The following is a 22,002-nucleotide window of genomic DNA, read 5'->3' as shown; positions in this document are numbered from 1 at the left end:
AGGAATGTGCCAGAATCTCTACTGTCTTTACAAGAGTGACCAACCATGTTTTCAGTTTAGCCTCTCTGACTGTTCCTAAATCAAACACCATAAAATGAGTAGTCTGGTTCTACCTGTTTATCCTTGTATTTCCAGTGGTTCTGGAATGATTTTTTGGGTACGTTGGTAACAAATTGAACTGAAGGAATTTGCATAAAATAATCATTGGTGGTTAACAGTCATATTTCATAAGGCTTCTTATAGTTCCAATGGATGGCCAGACTTTGTTTGCATATTAACGTGCTATTTTCCGTTCAGTAGTTCTTATAGCCTTGACAAGCAATTTAGAAGCATCTTTTTGAAACTTTGTTTATTGAAAACTGGCCTTACAGGGACCATGGAAGCTCTTTGCAGGTAATTAGATGACTAATTTTTCTCAAACTTTTTAAATAGAAGCTTTATTATGATATTCATTGCTTTAAAAAAAAAGCATGGTTTGTTGCTATAAATGAAATTCAGCATTATATCCAATAGAGTTTATTATAATTACTGAAAAAGTAAGGGAAAAAAAGCATTTGCTCGTCCCGCCTGAGGACAAAATGATAAGGAAGAACCAGCATATGTATAGAAAATACTTTGCATTTCTGCTGCAGGAGGGGCCAGTGGTAATGTAACACATGATTGCAGTTAAGGCAAAAAGATAAAGGCTTTGACAAAATTAAACTATATCAATAAACATATGATTGTGATACTGTTGGTCAGATAGTCTGTGACCCTAATTACTCAGGCCTACCAAACCTACAATGCTAAAGGCTAACAAGAAAGTCATTTACAACTTTGATTTTAGTGCAGAAAGAAAGCCTAAGCATTAATAAGAGTACAAAAAGCATCAGATGCTTTAATTTTAAAAATATATTATTGATTAAGGACTTAGATAACATTTTGGCATATGTCTCTTATTTTTGGCTAGTAGTACTATTGCTGTTACTCCTTTACCTTTTTATTTATTTATTTTCTAGTTTTATTTTTTTTTTCTTAAATAGCTTATTGTCAAGTTGGTGNTCAAGTAAGAAGTTGCTGCGGTGGAGGTCAAGGAGGCTGTTTCCTGCTTTCTCCTCTAGGGTTTTGATGGTTTCCTGTCACATTGAGGTCCTTTATCCATTTTGAGTTTATTTTTGTGTATGGTGTGAGAAATTGATCTAGTTTCATTCTTCTGCACGTTGCTGTCCAGTTCTCCCCGCACCATCGGTTAAAGAGGCTGTCTTTTTTCCATTGGATACTCTTTCCCGCTTTGTCAAAGATTAGTTGGCCATACATTTGTGGGTCCAGTTCTGAGTTCTCTATTCTATTCCATTGTTCTATGTGTCTGTTTTTGTGCCGTCCTTTATCTTTTTAAATTTGATGTGTTTTATTCTTTGATCTTGGCATATTCCTATTTTAAAATTATTTCACTGAAAACATTTAGAAGAAAATATCCAGTATTAAGTCCTCAGCGGGAGAAAGACTTGAAACAGAATTTGAAGTAGAATATCTACTTTATCTGAAAATGGAAATGTTGACTTGAAATATGGCATGATATTTCTGTAAATGGAGGATTCTTTTTATAGATGAAAAATTTAAGGCCAAGGTTGAAAAGTGACAAATCAGATCCTTAATGGAATGTTCAAATAGTGAGATGAAGGAAAGCTAGAATTTTTGAGACAAACATATTTCCAAAAGGGAGACTTGAAAATACAGAAGCTGAAATATAGAATGAGCAGCTTTCCCGAATCCTAAATTTATTTCCCTAAAGGTCAGTTGTGCAAGTTTGTTGGCTATCAGAACACTTTAGTATACTGAACTACAGCTTGAATTCCTATCAAGAGAAAGGCTCATAAAAGGATTTTTCAAGTTGATTCTTAATGTGGACCATCTTTGTGGTTATCTCAGTCACTGTGTGTGTTTAGACAGTCTTCCACACACTTAACAACTATGTTATTTCTTTTCAACCTCTTTATTTTAATATTCTAGGATAGACTATAGCATAATAAATTATATGTATATACTATGTAACTAGCACATATGTGTGTATAATAATCTGAACTTATTTTATCATTACACATATGCAATTTTTTCTAAGGTTTTCTGTTATTAATCACCAATGTTATATGTAATATAAACCTAAACCTCTGTAGGGACTAATTTTTAGATTCATTTTTCTGACTCTTAAATGGTACCAGAGAATTCATTTCTTAAGGTTAGAGAAGGGCCATAAAAATAACTACAATTACGAAGCATTTATAGTGGCTTGGATTATGCTAAGCCATTTATGTGTATTCTCTCATGTACTTCACAGCAATCTTACGTAATGGAAGTATTGATACATGCCAGTATAAATATGGAAATTAAGGCTGAGAAAAGTTCATAGCATGTCTGATACAGACTGGTAAAAGTAGAATGCCAGCTAGCAAGTGTTGAAACTAGCATTTAAAATCAGATTTGACTCTAGATCAAGCTTTAAAACTGCATTGTAGGGGCACCTGGTTGGTTCAGTCGGTTAAGCGTCTGACTTTAGCTCAGGTTATGATCTCCCAGTTCATGAGTTCAAGCCCCGCATCAGGCGCTGTGCTGATGAGCTCAGAGCCTGGAGCTGCTTCAGATTCTGTGTCTCCCTCTCTCTCTGCCCCACCCATGCTTGTGCTCTGACTCTGTCTCTCAATAATAAACATTAAAAAATATTTTTTAAAAAAAACTGCATTGTATCTCAACACAGATACATCTTGCTTTTTTATTTAAGAAAAGTGGAATTATTTTGTGATTTACTTATTTACTTATTTACTTTACAGTATGACATAGAGATCTAAATTGACTTAAATACATGCATGATATATATTATTTATATATTATAATTTATTTAACTTGTGCTCTGAGTCGATAATGTCTTGATCCATTACAAAATGATACAAACTGAGTGACTTATAACCAAAATAAACAATGTCAATTATAGAGGCACCTGGGTGGCACAGTTGGCTAAGTACCTGACTTGGGTTCAGGTCATGATCTCATAGCTCGTGAGTTCGAGCCCTGCATTGGGCTCTATGCTGACAGCTCAGAACCTGGAGCCTCCTTCAGATTCTGTGTCTCTCTCTCCTTCGCTCTCTGTGCCCCTCCCCCGCTAGTACCCTCTCACGTGCGTGCGCTATCTCTGTCAAAAATAAACTTTTTTAAAAAATTAAAAAGAATGTTAATTATAAACATCCATTTATCTCTCACAATTCTGAGGCCTGGAAAGTCCAGGATCAAGGCACTAGCCAATTTGGTGCCTGGTGAGAGCCCCATTACTAGTTCACTGATGGCTGTCTTTTCCCTGTCACCTCACAGGGCAGAGGGCAGGGTGCTTTTTCAAGCCTGTTTTGTAAGGGCACTAATCCCTCATATGACCTAATCACCTCCCAAAGGCTCCCTCTCCTTGAGCGTCAGGTATCAACATATAAATCAGGAATGGAAGCGTGGGAAGGATACAAACATTCAGAGCATAGCAGATATTTAGATGGTTTAGTAATTTAGTTTAGATAAAACAGGGATTTAACCCTGAATTCCCATATGTGAGCTACAGCCAGTAAGGGTTTACTTCCTCTAGTATGGATTTAATTTAGTATGTAATGTGACTGTCAGCTTCATGGGTACCTTTTTGTAAAAAGGAGGTCTGTGGTTTTTAGACTATATTTAAAAGTTCTTATTCATTTGTCTTGACAGTAGTGTTGTGAAGTTATAAGTAATTACAGTAGAAAAAAATTTACTAAATAGAATTTATGTGCAAAGTACATACCTATAGATGTATATATCACATTTTAGGATTGAACTGAACAAATTGATTATTTAATGGTTATGTATTGGTAATTTGTATGGTTCTGAAATGTGACCTTTAGAAGAAAATGTCACTTGACCTTGCTATTCCAATTTTGAATCAGTATTTTCCTTGTCCTCTGTATATTAACATGAAGTTAAATATTATTATAAAGAAGTTATTGTGCCTTTATAAACCTTTACAGGCTTGTAAACTTGCGATATCAAAATCAGAGGCAAATATACTAAAAAGTAGTCCTTTTAAAAGGTAAACTGTAAGGACATTTTCCAACAGTAACTATTATCTGATGGTTTCAGGGAATGACATCTAGAATCTTGGGGTAAATGTCAAGTGTTGTAAACTGTGAGAAAGTAGATGGCATTTAATTAGGTTGCAGACCATTTAAATGGAAACAATAATAGGAATGACATTTAAGGGGAGGTTTCAACTTTAATGCAGGTCAGAAGCTGTGTATGAGGTCAGTAGTTTTAGATGGTAGTAGGGTTTTGGTTTAAAAAAAAAAAATGCTTTGTAAATATACCCTTTATTCTTTGTGTAATTTCATAAGCAATTTGGAGACATGACATTCCTATAGTGGAAGAAACCTACATGTGTGATATTTAGATGATGATACAGAAACATGTGAGTTGAACTTTTTTATTTTTAAAATGATTATTTAATGCAGATTTAAATGTCATCTTCCTGGATACTACTCTATATAATATCATATGGTAATAATCTATATTATTAACATTAAAATAAAAAGTTTTTAAAAATATGAAATCACTTGGAAGAATTTTTATATTATGTACAAATAGGTGAAGCATATCAGTAGATTCTTTTGGCCCAAATGCACTTTAGCTATAATACAAGTACACTGAGCCTTTGGATTACCTGCCCTCTTGATTCAGACAGCCTTCTATTCTTTCTTACCTCCATTCTTTTTTTTTTTTTTAATGTTTTATTTATTTTTAGGAGAGAGAGAGACAGCGTGAGCAGGAGAGGGTCAGAGAGAGAAGGAGTCACAGACTCTGAAACAGGCTCCAGGCTCTGAGCTGGCAGTCAGCACAGAGCCCGACGCGGGGCTCGAACCCATGAACCGCGAGATCATGACCTAAGCGAAAGTCGGATGCTTAACCGACTAAGCCACCCAGGCGCCCCTCTTACCTCCATTCTTGCATTTAACTATTTTAGGGTCACTCCTTCTTTCCTTTGAGATCACTTTCTGACTTGCTTCCAGACTTGTGAGAGCTTGATTTTCTGCAGGCTGTGCCAGGACAGTAGTAAATGGTAATGCTAGTTCACGATTCAGTAGGCCATGACCCAGCAGTTGCACTACTAAGTATTTATCGAAGGGATACAGGTGTGCTGTTTTGAAGGGGCGCATGCACCCCAGTGTTTATAGCAGCGCTGTCAACCATAGCCCACGTATGGGAAGAGCCCACATGTCCATCAATGGATGAATGGATGAACAAGATGTGGTGTTGTGTGTACACACAATGGAGTATTACTCTGCAATCAAAAAGAATGAAATCTTGCCATTTGCAACTACATGGATGGAACTGGAGGGGAGGGTACTATGCTAAGTGACATTAGTCAATCAGAGAAATACAAATATCATATGACTTCACTCATATGAGGAATTTAAGATACAAAACAGATGAACATAAGGGAAGGAAAGCAAAAATAATATAAAAACAGGGAGGGGACAAAACATAAGAGACTCTTAAATATAGAGAACAAACAGAGGGTCGTGGGAAGGGGGTGGGCTAAATGGGTAAGGAGCATTAAGGAATATACTTCTGAAATCATTGTTGTACTATAGGCTAAATAACTTGGATGTAAACTAAAAAGTAAATTCATTAACTAATTGAAAAAAAAAAAGATTCAGTAGGCCATAGTGAAGACATAGAGAAATGTCAAAAATGGTCATTATTCAGAAGAATTTTCAGAAGAGAGTGAAAAATGCAAAGTTGTTGGTTAATGTCTGCAAAGTCTTTATTATCTGTTGCCATGAGAACATTGCATAATAGACAGCCACAACACCTGAATGGCATTTAGTAAGCATTTATTGCTCATACTTGAGGGGCAGCCAGGTGACTTTGTTTACTTTGGTTCAGTGTGCTCACAGCTGGCTGGCTTCAACTATAGTTAAAACTCTGCTCTATTCTGCATGTCTCTACTTCTGCAGCGGGCTCTCCTGGGCTTGACCCCATGATGAAGGCAGAAGCCCAAAAGAGAAATCATTCCCCAAAGTCTGGCTTACCACAACAACCCAGCCACAGTGCAGTACGAAACCCCTGCAAAGTATGTGGATGGAAAGAGGGATGAAGGATTGCAACCAGCCACACTGCCTGTCACAGAGTCAAATTAGGAACATGGCAGTGACAAAAACAGAGCTCAGGAACTCTTCTTTGTGAATCTTGTTAGTGTGTATTAAATTATTTTTAAATATCTAGGGGTAATTGGGTGGCTCAGTCCGTTAAAGTGTCTCTTTATCTCAGCTCAGGTCATGATCTTGACTCAGGTCGTGGTCTCATGATTCATGAGATCAAACAAACCCTGCATTGGGCTCTGCACTGTCAGTGCTTAGGATTCTCTCTCTCTCTCCCCCTCTTTCTCTTTCTCTGCCCCTCCCCACTCATGCTTGCTCGCTCTCTCTCTGTCTCTCTCAAAAATAAATAAGTAAACTTAAAAAAAAAAAAAAGGGGGTAGAAAATAGGGGTACCTGGGTTGCTCAGTTGTTTAAGTGTCTAACTTTGGCTCAGGTCATGATCTAATAATGGTTTGTGTGTCCGAGCCCCACGTCAGGCTTCGTGCTGATAGCTCAGAGCCTGGAGCCTGCTTCAGATTCTGTCTCCGCCCCCCGCCCCTCCTCCGCTCATACTCTGTCTCTTTCACTGTCTCTCAAAAATAAATTTAACATTAAAAGAAATTTTTTAAAGCAGAAAATGAAAGTATCTGTTTACATATGTATTTATTTTGAGCTATGAAAAATGAAGTTGAAATCTGCATATAACTTTTGACTCCCTGGAAACTTAAAAAACCTAATAACCTACTGTTGACCAGAATCCTTACCAATAACATAGTCAATGAACACATATTTTGCATGTTATATGTATCATATACTATATTCTTTAAGAATAAGTAAACTAGAGAAAATCATAAAAAGAAAATACACTGCTGTATTTATCAGAAAAAAGTGCATGTGTAAGTGGGTCTGCACAGTTCAAACCCATATAATTCTAGGGTCAACTGTATCAGTTTTAGGTGCACAACATAAATTTTTTTTCTTGTGAGAATTCTTTCTTTTTTTGAGAGAGAGAGCAAGAGCAGGGAAGGGTTAGAGAGAAAAGGAGAGAGAATCTCAAGCAGGCTCCACGTTGTTACTGCAGAGCCCCATGCAGGGCTTGAACTCATGAACCATGAGATCATGACCCGAGACGAAATCAAGAGTCAGATGCTTTAACCAAGTGAGCCAACCAGGTGCTTCTCTTGTGGTTAGAACTTTTAAGGTTTACTCTCTTAGCAACTTTCCAATATACAGTACAGTATTGTTAACTATAGTCCCCCTGCTTTATGTTATATTCCTAGGACTTATTTATCTTATAATAGGAATTTTGTATTTTGGGTACCATTTTCACCCATTTCCCCCCCACCCCTGCCTCTAGTAATCGCCAATCTGTTCTTTGTATCCATAACAGTACAGTATTGATTCTCTGTCTGGCTTATATTACTTAGTATAATACCCTTGAGGTCCATCCATGTTGTCACAAATGGCAGGAGTTGCTTCCTTTTTAATGCCTGAATAATATTCCATTGCATATATATGTGAGCGCTCTCTCTCTCTCTCTCTCTCTCTCTCTCTCTCATGTTCTTTATCCGTTCATGGATGGACACTTAGGTGGTTTCTATGTCTTGGCTAGTGTAAATAATCCTACAGTGAACATAGTAGTGCCGATATCTTTTCAAGATAGTGATTTTATTTTCTTGGAGTCAATACTCCAAGAAGTAGAATTGCTGGAACCATGTAATAGTTCTATTTTTAGTTTTGAGAAACTTTGAGAATGTTTTCCATAATTTATATTCCCACAACAGCCCAAGGGTTGCCTTTTCTTCCACATCCTCACCAACACTTGTTATTCTTTGTCTTTTTTATACTAGCCACTCTAACAGGTATGAGATGTGATATGCCATTGTGGTTTTGATTTTCATTTCTATGATGATTAGTGATGTTGAGCATCTTTTCATGTACCTATTGACCATCCACATGCCTTCCTCAGAAGAATGTCCCTTCAGATCTAATCTCTAGTCAGAGTTTTTTTGTTTTTTGCAATTGGGTTGTATGAATTCTTCATATATTTAGTATACTAACCTGTTATGATACAGGATTGGCAAATATTTTCTCCTAGGTGTGTATTAAATTTTTATGGCATTCGATATCAGTTTCTTAGCTGATAGAAGTTTATCACTATCATAATTAACTTAATGACTTTAATTAATGTTAATGTTACTTTAAAAAACTCATGAGCCTTTCTCTATGTACTTCATTTGATGATGCATATTTTGACCCTTTATTATATTTTCCAATCTTTATTGCCCTTAAACCTGTTTTCATTACTACAGTATACAATAGCCAAATAAATATTTTCCTCTTCTTTTTTTTCTTTCTTTCATTACAAACAATGAAAGAAATACAATTATTTATTTTTTCCTTAATTTCAGAATGTGTTGTTTCTTCAATCTCTGAACAATAGAACTTTCCATACTACAAGAAATAGAAGTAGTAGTCAGAGACTTGGAAAGAAATTGAGCAATTGAATCTTGCTTCATAATTTTTCACTGCCGTGTTAGCACTTCGTTACCATGAAGATTTCAAAAATATATTATTCACTTCTTCAAGGTGTTCTCGCTGACAGGATTAGTCTGAATTACCTGGTCCGTTTTCACTCAAATTAGAAGTTACAGCCCTGTAGAGCTTTTACGTCTTTTCAAGCATATTAATGATCAAAAAGAGCTTTTATTCTTATCCCCGTAGCAGGGTAGTAGAATATATTTTAATTCCCTAATGTGTGCTTCAAAATTATTCTATTTGAAAATCTGTTTCTGAGAAAGTTGTCAGCATTTAGTCAAGGTTAGGCTTTGATTCAGTCAGAGCACCCTCCCACCCAGCACACTCAGACATACAGATACACACACAGTAAAGATAGCCTTTCTCACAAATAAGAAAGAAAGAAAACCTACATTAACCTCTTAAGGCTGCTATAGGTACCAGCCTAGGGCGATACGAGGCATGATTTCCTGGTACATGGACCCAAGGCCAAAACACAGTCAGGAATGGGATCTGCAGTCTTCCCGAGCAATGGGATTTCTGAGCCAAGAGCCCAGATCTGGTGGTGAAACGAAGAGCTGTGGCGGCTGTGGTGGGGAGGGAGGCGTGGTTGGAAGGGCGGCTGTAAACCCCCAAAGACTTCAGACAGTCAGAGAGAGGAGGAGGAGGAGAAGACAAGCACTTCCTTTAAAAACTAGGATGCAAATTGAAGTTTGCTGTGTTTGAATACAAAAGGACTCGTTTACATCTTAGAAAATTATTGTTTTTTTTAAAAATTATTCTTTAATATTTCAAGCACATAGCACACTTTTGGGCAACTTTCTACTCATTAGTAGGAAGTTGTGCCAGTTTAGAATATTTTCTAAGACATACCTGAAAAGGTGTGCGCGGAAAGTGTTCTGTGTTACAAATCAAGAAAATCTTTTTTTCTCCTTCTTGGACAATCTTCTTTAAATCATTTTTTTTGGTCAGTATCTTAGAGTAGGAATTGTTCATCTAGAAGGTCTATGAAGAAATTTCAGGGTATCTGTGAACCTCGGGAAATTATCAAATGTTATGAAATGTGAATTTTTTTCTGGGAAAATGTGATGTATTTCAAAGAGGTCTATAATCCCTTCTTCTGAAATAACCGGAAAGTATCTAGAAAATCTCCCAAGTATTTGTCATAAACTGTAATGTCTTAATGAGGGGGAAAGAAGAGGGGTATATATAGGCTACTTAGGGTAGAATGAATGATTACTAGAAAAGATATGGGGCCCCTGGGTGGCTCAGTCAGTTAAGCATTTAACTTCAGCTCAGTTCATGATCTCACAGCTTGTGAGTTTGAGCCTCTCATCGGACACCGTGCTGACAGCTCAGAGCCTGGATTCTACTTTGGATTCTGTGTCTCGCTCTCTCTCTGCCCCTTCCCTGCTCATGCTCGGTCTCTCTCTGTCTCTCAAAAATAAATAAACATTAAAAAGAAGATGAAGAAGAAAAGAAAAGATGATCAGGCCCTTAGAAGAATAGGCAGGAGAAATTATAGTTTCTGACAAAGTTTGTGTGGATGTGGTGGCTACTTCCTGTCTTCTGTCCTGTGATAAGAGTCCATCTTCCCTGGTTGATGAAATTTTTAGGCAGAGGGCTTACAACGGTTGAGTTCCTTTTGGAGGACATGCCTTTGGGCAGATGACAGCAAGCTCAGAGAACGCCATGCAGCTTGTATTTGCTATTTTTCAGTGACTTCAACCTGAAATAATATACAAGAGCAGCATATTTTGGAGTGGCATGTCCTGAACAGCTTCATACTCAAGTTACAAAAATATCAACTATTTATGTTTGCCACCTACAAACAGAAAATAGAATTTATTTTTTAAAAATACTGTGTATAATGGCACCAGAAAATAACATCTTTCTATGAATAGTTTGAGAAAACATGGGCAAGACTACACTGAAAACTCTAAGTCATATTGAGAGAAATTAAAGAAGTAAATAAATTGGTGGCACATGCTCTACTCATACATTGGACAACTCAGTATAATAAACGTGTTAATTCTTCTAAAATGGCTCTATAGGTTCAGTGTGACAATATGCTTTTTGCCAATGCAGAAATATTTGTTCTGCTGTTAGCAAGATCCGTTAGAAACCTTCAGTAATGGAGATGATGATGTAGTAGCACAAGGATAGAGAAACAGTCCCACACATGTACGCAGTTACTTGCTATGTGGCAAAAATGGCCGTGGAGAGCAGTGGGGAAAGGGTGGTCTTTTCAGTAAGTGAGGATGAGTTAGTTTGGTAGTCTTGTGGGGAAGAAAAGAAAGTTGGCCCTCACCAGAGACAAAAATCAATCTTAGGTAGGATGTAGATTTAAATGTGAAAGGGAAACCTAAAAGAAATACCTGTATGCCATGAGATGTGTTTAACAGCTTTATTTGTAATAGCCTCAGACTGGAAGTGACCCAGATGCCCACGGTAGGACAGATCCGTAAATTCTGAGACACTCATCAGTGGAACGCGGTACAACACCGAAAAAGGAACAGACTACAGCTAACGTACAGTCCTCCATAGAGGAATCTCACAAACGTAATGTTGAGCACGATATAAACGTATATACTTATTACATATGAAATATGTCCCAAATGATGATACAAAGAAGTCACTTTATAGGAAGGAGATGATTGAGTGGGGAGGGACCACAAGGGAGAGTTTCTGAAGTGCTGATAACGTTTAAATTTTTGTCTCTGCTTATAAGAGTTTTCGATTTGTGATAATTCATTTGTCTGTACACTGATTTTTTTTAAACATTTGTACCTTGATTTTATATTTCAATTAAAATTGCTTCTAAAATGCTGTAGAAGTAGGTGTATAGTGGCACATGGGTGTAGCCTAGCTTTATAAGAGGATAATCATTTAGTCTAGGACTTGAAAGAATATGGAGGCTTTTATAAAAGTTTTAGTGAACCTCTAAATATATAATAAACTAATCTTGGGGGGAAAAGTGAAAAAGGACTAAAATCAGGAAAAGTAGAAGTGCTTGTTTTTCTTCCCTAGTTCACCAACCACCCACGTCTCCCCAGTTTAAACATTTAAGAACTTCCTAAAATAAACTAACCAAAACTAAATATAATATGCTGTACATTTGGAAGTTTGGAGATAATAAAGGTGTGTGTGTGTGTGTGTGTGTGTGTGTGTGTGTGTGTGTGTATGTGCGAGAGAGACAGAGAGAGAGAGACAGAGAAAGTGAGTGAGTGAGTGTAAGGTACTTGGGTGTAGAGATCATATTTTTACTTCTGTGAAATAAAACATATGTGACCACTCTCTTTGCTAAGAACCCTGTTAAGTTGGGAAATTGAATTTCTAATTGTAATCATTCTGTTAGCCTTCAAAGATGGACAGTAATGACAAAGAATATTGAGCTCTAGGACATTCAAACCCCCTTTCTTTTTTTCCTCAAGAATCTATAGAAAATGCTTCAAGAAAATACTGATATTTTGAGAGCTTCGTTACAAATTAGTGAGGGAAGTAATGAGGGAAATAATTGGTAGTGTTGTGAAGACTTCTGTGTGCCAATTTGGGAAACTTTCTAAGACGTGATATTAGGATAGAGAAAGAAAGTGAAAATAGAACATTTAGTAGTCCCACCTGTAAGTAAAACAGATAATATAAATAAATGTTGTTTTAAGCTTTTTCTTTTTTCTCTCTCTCTCTCTCTCTCTTTTTTTCCTGGAAGGTCACAACAAGAAACCGTCAGTGTCTATCTCTGGAGAGCAGGCTTACAGATGTGGAGAGAGAACATTTGGTTTTCAGTTTATACTTCTAGGCTACTTCTGTTTCAGTTTTTTACCATATGCAGGTTTTTAACTTGTGGAAGAAATCATTTAATTAGCACCCAGAGGGACTGATCACACTGAGTGGGTTTGAGGAGGCAGGTACAAGTGGCTTAAAAGCCAACAGGAATCTGGTAGCTGTTGAAGGAGTTTGTGTCCTGGACTCGGTTCTACAGTAAAGTGGCACCTTCAACCCAGAGCCTCTGGTTCGAAGGACCCCGCTTCTTCAGCCTGGCTTATGCGCCTGTATTCCAGAATACTGAGAGACTAGGGACTAGAGACCTACTTTCCTGAATTCCTGTGACCCAATCTAATATCTTTGAAACTCTGTGATCTTAACTCTAGGTCACGCCAACCCTTGCAGAATATACTAGGAAGTTTGGCCTTCCCTGTGAGTGAGAGAGAAGTCAGCCATTTCATGGTTGTACACAAAAGAAGGAAACCTAACTCAAAAGGAAGGATTGAAATACAAGAGGTAACAGGAAGCAGGAACAATTGGTAAACATGTAGGTAAACTCATGCCTTAATTGCATAAAACAAGAAGTAATAGTGACTAATTTGGGACATATAATTAGATAGAACTAAAATACTAGTCCACATTAAAATTTGAAATGAGAAGAAGAGGTAATGAATTTTAAAGCATTCTAAAATGCTTATATTATTCAGGAGGACTGTAAAGCTATAGATATTTTGACTCACATTGAATATGAATTTTAACAGTTATTAAATTATAAGTCAAAATATCTATAGCAGCCCCTCTGGAACACAGCATGGAGGTTTCTCAGAAAATTAACAGAATTCCCCTGTGACCCAGCGATAGCANGGGGAGAGGGAGGGAGGCAAACCATGAAAGACTCTTAAATGCTGAGAACAAACTGAGGGCTGATTGGGTTGGGAGGGAGAGGGAAGGGGGGTGATGGGCATGAAGGGGGGCATGTGTGGGGATGAGCACTGGGTGTTATATGGAAACCAACTTGACAATAAACTATGAAGAAGGGAAAAAAATAAATATATAACTACTAAATGAAGTAATAGAAAAGTGAATAAAAAGGTGTTCAATATAAGTCTCAGAAATGAACAGAATAAAAGGAAGCATAAAACCCTATGAGAAGTACATAGTAAGATGAATTTCAAATACATCATTGGTTACAGTAAATGAAACTAAACTGGCCTCTGACATTTCTCAATTTGCATAGAATCACTAACCAAACTTAGCTTTGTGTGATCCACGCAAAACATAAGCAGTGTGGGTCCAAGGAGTGAATGGTCAAGAAAGAATTCTTGAGACATTTTTGGTGGAAAATGGTGCATTTATTATAGCACCAGGACAGGACCTCCAAGCAGAAAAAGCTGCCCTTCTGCTGTATGAAGCTGGTGGTTATATGCTTAGTACTTAAGGGGGAGGGACGTACAATATTAGGTCAAAAACAATTTTTTTTGTTATTTTTACTCATAAAACTACTTCAAGATTTCTCTGGTGCTTATCATCTGCTCAGTATTAACTGTCAGTGAGATGTACAGGCAGTCATGAGACCCTTTAAGAATGTAGCTGTGGCACGTTTGACCCTTGTCAGTAGGATGCAGGCCGTAGGCCAGCCTGCCCGGCTCAGGGAGAGCATGTCTCTGCTCCTATCCCTCATCAGTAAGAACATGTAAAGGATAAAAGGAAAGGAAAGGAGAAAACATATTTCAGGCCAGTAGTAACTAGATAAGAACTGATGAAAAACACTGTAACCACATCAGACAAAATATACCCTAAAGCAAAAAAAACATTATTAGGGATTTGGCAGGGGCGGGGGTTGGGGGAGGAGTGCCATAAAATGAGAAAACGAACAATTTACCAGGAAGGTATAAGAATTATGATACACCTTGGGGCGCCTGGGTGGCTTAGGCGGCTGGGCGTCCGACTTTCGCTTAGGTCATGATCTCGTGTTTCTGGGTTGGAGCCCCGCGTCGGGCTCTGTGCTGACTGCCGGCTCAGAGCCTGGAGCCTGTTTCAGTCTGTGACTCCTTCTCTCTCTGACCCTCCCTGCTCACGCTGTCTCTCTCTCCCTCTCTCCTAGAAATAAATAAAAATATTAAAAACAAAAAAAGAATTATGATACACCTTATAACACAGATTCAGACTAACAAGACAAATAGATAGAATTTCAGGGAGAAATTGACAAATCCACTCTTAAAATGGAAGTTATGTGGGGGTAAGGCAGTTAGTTAATCAGGCCTCGGTAGAATGATTCCTTTTTTTTTTTTTTTTAATTTGAGAACGTGAGTTGAGAGAGGGGCAGAGGGGAAGTGAGAGAATCTCAAGCAGGTACCATGCTCAGTGCGAGGCTGATGTGGGGCTGATACAGGGCTTGATCCCATGACCCTGGGATCATGACTTGAGCCAAAATCAAGACTTGGGCACTCAACCAACTGAGCCACCCAGGTGCCCCTAAAATGTTTCTCTTTAGAGCTACCTCCTTAAGACTCCTTCTCAGGCAATTAAAGTAACTTACAATAGACAAACTTAAAATGATAGTGCCAGATTTTGCAAAATAAATTTCTATTTTTTTAGATAATAATTGCTCTCAGTTATTGGTAATTAATCTTTTTTTTTCTGGTGTAACATTATAAATGCTACTTTTGAGGTTAATGTTCAGAGAGGGCCTTATTTGGAGTTCAGTAATATAAAAAAATTTTATTAGGACTTTCATTAAATGTAAACTTTCGACTATACATAAAGAGCTTTGCTATGAAAACTAATAATGCATTCAAGATTGCAGGTTTAATTACATTAGAATTTATCTCTCAAAAACTGAAAGTACTAGTCCCTGTTTACAAATATGTAAGCTGTTTTTAAAAATTTATTAACTAAGATTTAAATGATAGGATGCTAGGAAATTGTTTTTTATACTTAATAGTAAGATGCCGGGATATTAGTTTTTCTGTATCCCTGAAGGTAATAAACTTTCATTTCTTTTGGAAATCTTTGGTTTGAAGTTCATTCTGTACTAAACTCAAAGTATCCTAAGCCTCATTCTGTATACTTTATGTATATGTAGAGAGGTTATCTGCTGATTAGTGAACCAATCATAGTATTCATGATTGGAAAATGGAAAAAAGTATACCCAGCAGTGAACACAGTTCCCTCTTCTTCAAAGAGTTAAAAATATGCGGACTTGTGACTTTAAATTTAATTAACAAGGCCCGTGTTTAGGAGCCAGTGATTGGTCGTGGGTAGGTGGAAATTCCATCTGTTGTTCAAAAGCGTAAGGTCCTTTGAAGAGAAATAAAGTAAGCGCTCTAAATGATCCATTCCTAGCAAATTGTGTTTACCTTCCCCATGCTCTGTGGTTACAAATCCCAAGTGCCAGGTAGACATTTGGACCTAAAGGACGGGATTATGGATGCCGTAGACGTTAGTGAGGAAAGTAGGTTGATGAAAGAGCTTTGTGACTGGAATACAAGGTGTATGAGTATGTATCAGTACAGTTTTGAATTACAAAGCTGTGTTTCGTTCCAAGATTTAGTTTTACTTCCACCTTTTTGCTTGTATGTTAACTGTCCAAAAGGCAACCCATTTCAAGGTGTCATCTCCTTGATAACAGATTTGTATGAAGGTTTAATCTGACGTCAAAATATAACATTACCATTCGCATTGCTCTGTGTTTAAATGTACCTGTCCTTATTTTTAGATGAATAGATAGGTAGTAACACTATCTTTTTTTACTCAAGTGGTCAAATATTGACAAATTCAACGGTGTGAAATATAAATAAGAACAATACAATACAATATAATTTTTAATATATTACAGGCTACTAGGGATGTTTGGTAATTTAATTGTGAGTGCCTGTGTGTATAGTTTTATGTTTTTGTAAGGTAATTGGCATGTTACAATAAGCTAAGTGATATTTAATTATAATTCTTGTATTTCTTAATCTGAGCCAGATAATCTAGGATGAAGGCGTTTGATAAGTGAATATCAATTAAAAATTGGTTATTTTCATCTGTATCACAGATCAGTACATCAAAAGAAACTGTGTCTTCCCAAAACTTTCTTTTAGGCAAGTAAACCATGACCGAAGCAGTTTATTTTCTCGTATTATCTTAAATCTGATCTCAGGGATGGAGGTTTTACATCTTTTTTATCATTGGATAAAATTACCTTGTTTAACAGTTTCTAAGTGTTTAAACCTTTTTAGATACTTGATGAAATTCCACAGTGCCCTTTACTAATATTTTGGGAACCTTCCTCACTATGTAATGCTTCATAATATTTCTTAACGTTTTTGCTTTCTTTCCAGTGTTTTGTGAGTGCAAACTGCTGTATAGATGAATTTGCTGTTTGTTTTTTTTACAGTTAGCCCTACACCATAACTCCATTGTTTTCTCTTACGTAATGTCAACTGCCTAATATATCTAACTATTCTCTTACTCTGAGACATGCGGGGTTTTCCAGTTTCTCTGTTTTATAAATAATATCATCTTTGTGCCTGTAACTTTATTATTTCCTCAGGATATATTTCTGATAGTGGGATGAGTAAGGGTACTGCAGCTGTTAGCCTCTGGGAATATATTGCTCATTAGCATCTCTTGACCTAGAAAACATTTAGATGAATACCCATAGAATCATTGGACCACATGTCCAGAACAACTGGTGTTACATAGGTCAGGGATTACCAGCGAGTTTCTCCCCAGGTCGAAGAGACTGGTAGTTACTGCCTACAGCACTGTGTTATGAGACCATAACAGGACCACTTGATTACTGATGTCTTCTGTATGTGTGGGAGGGGAGGAGACAATCTGAGAGCCAGATATTTGCCCTTTATACTTTTCATTAAAATAATAACAATCATAATAATACTTTGCCTTTTTGTATGTGCTTTTTTTGCTGTGTACTCCAAAATTGGATAGAAAGCATGTATTAGATCAGAAGATCTTACGTTAATATAAACTTCTCATTAAAAATTAATTTGGTAATTATAATGCAGCCATGATCACCTCTTTCAGAAAATAAGTACAGTAAAATCTTGGATTGCAAGTAACTTGTTCTGCGAGTGTTCCGCAAGACAAGCAAACATTTCTAATACATTTTAACTTGATAAATGAGTAATGTCTTGCAGTATGAGTAGTATGTGATGCTGAATGTCACATGATCACAACTGAACCAGTGGTTCTTGAAATGCACTTTGATATACAAGTGCTTTGGATCACAAGCATGTTTCCAGAATGAATTATGCTTGCAAACCAAGGTTTTACCGTATGGACGTAACTGTCTAACTACAGGTTTATCAAAACTTTCAGTGTTTTTCTTTTTTTTCTAAGTTTACTTATTTTAAGAGCGAGAGCATGCACGTGCAAGCACAGGTGGGGCAGGGGCAGAGTAACGGACAGAGAGAACCCTAAGCAGGCTCCGTGCTGTTAGCATAGAGCCCAATACAGGGCTCAATCCCATGAACCAGGAGGTCATGACCTGAGCCAAAACCAACAGTTGGATGCTCAACCTGCTGAGCCACCCAGGTGCCTCAGACCCTTTCAAAGATTTTGTTTAAAATATCTGGGGGCGCCTGGGGGGCTCAGTTAGTTTTCTGACTTCGGCTCAGGTTCATCGGTTCAAGCCCCACGTCGGGCTTTGTGCTGACAGCTCAGAGCCTGGAGCCTGCTTCATGGATTCTGTGTTTCCCTCTCTCTCTGCTCCTTCCCTGCTCATTCTCTGTCTCCCTCTCTCTCTCTCTCTCTCTCTCTCAAAAATAAATAAAACATTAAAAAATAGAAAAAAATATCTGTTATAAGTATAAAAATGTTTTCATTTAGGGAAGCATTTTTTAGATTAGTATGCACATTTAACACTGGTATGCTCTAAACCTACAAAATTCTAATATATACCTTTTACTTATTTGTTTTACGTAGGCTTGCCAAGAAGTGTTTAGAATTATGAGCAAATCTACATAAAAAGGCGTTTTCATGTAGTTTTGACATTACATTAGCAGTAATGGAAATTAGAGATAAATAAAGCACTAGTGGTATTTCCATAACATCTGGAGAGTAACTTAACCTTTCATAATTCATAACAAATCATTAGTGTATTTTATTCTTTTTAGATATTTGTGTGACTCACTAACTTTATAATTCCCCAAAAGTAATTTTCCATAGGTTCAATGAATAGAAATTTAAAGCCGTCTTCCAGTTCACCTCTTGAAGTATCAGTTTTACTTCTTTTACTTCTACCCCTCCACTGTGGTGTTAGGAGATCTTGGTCATTTTTTTCTGTAAGCTAACAATTACATAAAAACATTCTTCATGTTAACTATATAACTTATCATTGGCTCTCACACTGAATTCACACAGTGTTCCTAGTGAACAGATGTACAGAATTATAATTTCTGAAAAATATTTTCTTCAGATAATTAAAAAGGAATAATATATCCTCTCATCTGTGCACAGGAACCATTTGGTTATTAAGGATTTGTTTAGCCTTTGGATTCTGTGTGTGTGTGTGTGTGTGATATTTTTAAGACATTTGAGTTTTAAAACTCAGTTCTAAAACTTTATTTCTAACATATTTCCAGACTATTAGATGGTGTAACATAATTCACCAGTGTGCACGTTTCTCATAGTTAAGAGTGTGGATCTCTTACAGGCCCCACATTTTTGGTCCCCTCATTCCTTATGCTTTACAGCCAAACGCTGTGTTTCTTCACCTCCGTAAAGTTGTATTCACCTCTAATAAGATGGATTTTGAAAAGGCAATAAGAAATCATTACTCTGGCCCTTCAGTCATTCAACAGACACCTAATGAACACCTTCTGCATTAAAGTGCCTTGCTGAACATGTACTTGAATTAGTGAAAAGTCAGTTTAAGGTTGAGTTCAAGTGAAGGAAATAGCTTGAAACAGTGAAAGTCAAAATGACTCAAGATGGGTAGAAAATTCTGAAATAGAGAATGCCTTCTTTGTGTAAAATGCATTGTTTCCGCAAACGAAAGGGAGCCAATATTCATTCACTGTGTAACTCAGAGCAGCTTCATTCCTCAGTCCTAATCTGTGCCTTTCATTCCTAGCCAGTTAGGCTAGAGCTTGGAGGCTTGATGGCAGCGGGAAGGACCAAGCAAAGATAAGTGAGAAGAAAATTAGAATAAGACATAAAATTGTAGATAAAAATGCTGTCAGCTGTAATATCCATTCCGTGTTACATATTGAGAAGCTAAAGGCACAAGTTACGCAGCCAGCAAGTGGTAGAAGCAAGTCTGTTTAGATTTATGAGTTGAGGATTATATTATTCCAGACTTTCTGGGAGCAGTAGGAGAATGGGTAAACCAAACTCTGATCAGTTCATGCGGTGGAATACTACACAGCAATAAAAATGAACAAACACAAGTGAAAACCAGAAACACTTTGCTGAGTCAAAGAAGCTTTTCACACACGTATACACACAAAAAAACCTTTATGTAAAGATACAGAGTAGGCAAAACTAAACAGCGGGTGAAGTCAGGTAATAAGTATAGTAATGTCTACAAGTTTTTTTGAGGTACATCAAAAATACAAAATGGTGGTGGGGGGGGGTGCCCAGGTGGCTCCATTAAACGCCCAACCCTTGATTTTGGCTCATGTCATGATCTTGTGATTCGTGGGTTCAGGCTCTGCACTGTCAGTCTTGGGAGTCTGCTCCTCCCTCAGTCCCACTGTGTCTGTCTGTCTGTCGTTCAAAACAAATAAACTTAAAAAATACAAAATGGATAGAGGTATGGATAGCATAAACAAGTATTGTGAAATGTTAATTATAGAGTCTAGGCAGTATATGGGTATTCACTGTGCAAGTCTTTCAAGTGTTCATAATAAAATGTTAGGAAAATTTAATTGTCTATTACTTTTAGTGTCTTTGAAAACAGTACATGTAAGCAAAAGTACATTCTTTTTCCCAAGAAGAACAGCACAGTGGCGGCAGGGACTGGGAAAAGACTGAATAATCTGTGAAACATAGTCTTTGGAGCTCATTAAAAATATCTTTCCATATGGTCTCTGAATGCAGTCCTGCTTAAAGCCAAGGCTAGTTGAATCACAATAGTAGATGCCTCTCCAGGGTATGGTGGGAGGTGACTGGGGGGTGGAATGAAGGAAACTTCTAGAGTGGTAGTATTACACAAGTAAAACCATTTACCACATCTCACTGAATTGTACACTTAATGTATGCATCTCATTATGCTTAAGTTTTTCGTCAAAGGAAAAAAAATAGCTGTAAGTAAATATTGAATTCTAGCTGATCATATGCATGCTTGAGTGTTGATGTCTGAAAATTATTCAAAATGAATGAAAAGTATCACATGTGTCGAAGGACAGGTATGTGATATAAAGCAAATTGAAGAATGTTAATTGTTGAAATGTAGGTTGTCTGTATATGGGGGTTCACTGTATAGTTCTTTTAACCTGAATGAGAAGAGAAGGAACTAAGAGTCCAGCGTATTAGAAGGATCATCTCTATAAACATTGGATTAATCAAGTGTTACTACAGGAATAAGTAGTAGTGAGCACCCCTAGTACCCAGATCTTGGTCTCTAACACCACCTTCCCCAAAATGAACCACATCTCCTTGGAGACATGGCACATTCCGCATAAAAGTATTGGATTGACATAAATGTATGAAGTTAATAACTCAAGTTTTGTAGCAGAGTGGCTATTTTCTTAGGAAACACACGCTGAAATATTTAGGGGCAAAGGGCTATAATATATGTACAATTTAGGGGGAAAATTATATTGTATGTAAGAGACACAATACAAAGAATAAAGCAAATGGGATCAAATGTTATAAGTAGATCTGAGTAAAGTGTCTTAAGAGTGCTCCTTATATTTGTAACATTTTGTAAATTTGAAATTATTTCCTCAAAACAATTATGGCAGGAGTGGTGTTGGAGAGGGGTGAGGTGATGTACTGAGCTCAGGTGTTGGGCTGACTGTATCTTGTGCTGTGAGACCAAGATAAGCAGTAGATCATCTTAAATTTCCAATCTTCTATTGGAAGATTACATTGAAAAGTTACATTTTCACTTTGATATTTGAATTTTGTTTCTTGGGTTTTGGCATAGTGATATTTCATCTTTAGTTCTTTCATATCATCAATGTTTTGCACTTCCTAGTATGTTTTCTTTGCAGAACTTTGTAGATCTCTTACTTAACTGTCTTTTCTTAGCCTTCACTTTTACAAGGCTCAGGGCATCTAGCAGATAACCCTTAAAGTCTGGGGATTTTTCTTTCTATCCTTATTAAGAAATAGCTTTATTAAAGTATAACTCATCCATTTAAAGTGTACAGTTCAGTGGTTTTTTAGTATATTCACAATCAGATTTGAACATTTCCTCACTCCAGTAAGAAACCTCTTACCCATCGGCAGTCATTTCCTGTTTACCCTTCTTTCCCCAGCCCCTAATTACTATTCTACTTTTTATCTGGGTCTTTCATATAAATGTAATCATTTCCATACGTGGCCTTTTGTGACTGGCTTCTTTTAGTGCAAATGTTTGCAAGGTTCAGCAGGTATCAGAACTTGATTCCTTTTTTTTTTTTTTTTTTTTTTTTTTTTTTTT

General features: G+C 36.9%; 1 protein-coding gene across 1 annotated transcript in view; it reads left to right on the top strand.

The window, feature by feature from the left end:
- COG5 (component of oligomeric golgi complex 5) overlaps positions 1 to 22,002 on the top strand; it is a 297,454-nt gene that overhangs the window by 239,159 nt on the left and 36,293 nt on the right. The window lies entirely within an intron of this gene.

This window comes from Crocuta crocuta, unplaced genomic scaffold, assembly GCF_008692635.1.
Source record: "Crocuta crocuta isolate KB4526 unplaced genomic scaffold, BGI_CrCroc_1.0 scaffold103, whole genome shotgun sequence".
In the NCBI taxonomy this organism is placed as follows: Eukaryota; Metazoa; Chordata; class Mammalia; order Carnivora; family Hyaenidae; genus Crocuta; species Crocuta crocuta.
The sequence above is the reverse complement of the archived record's forward strand: the minus strand, read 5'-3'. Positions and strand labels throughout refer to the sequence as shown.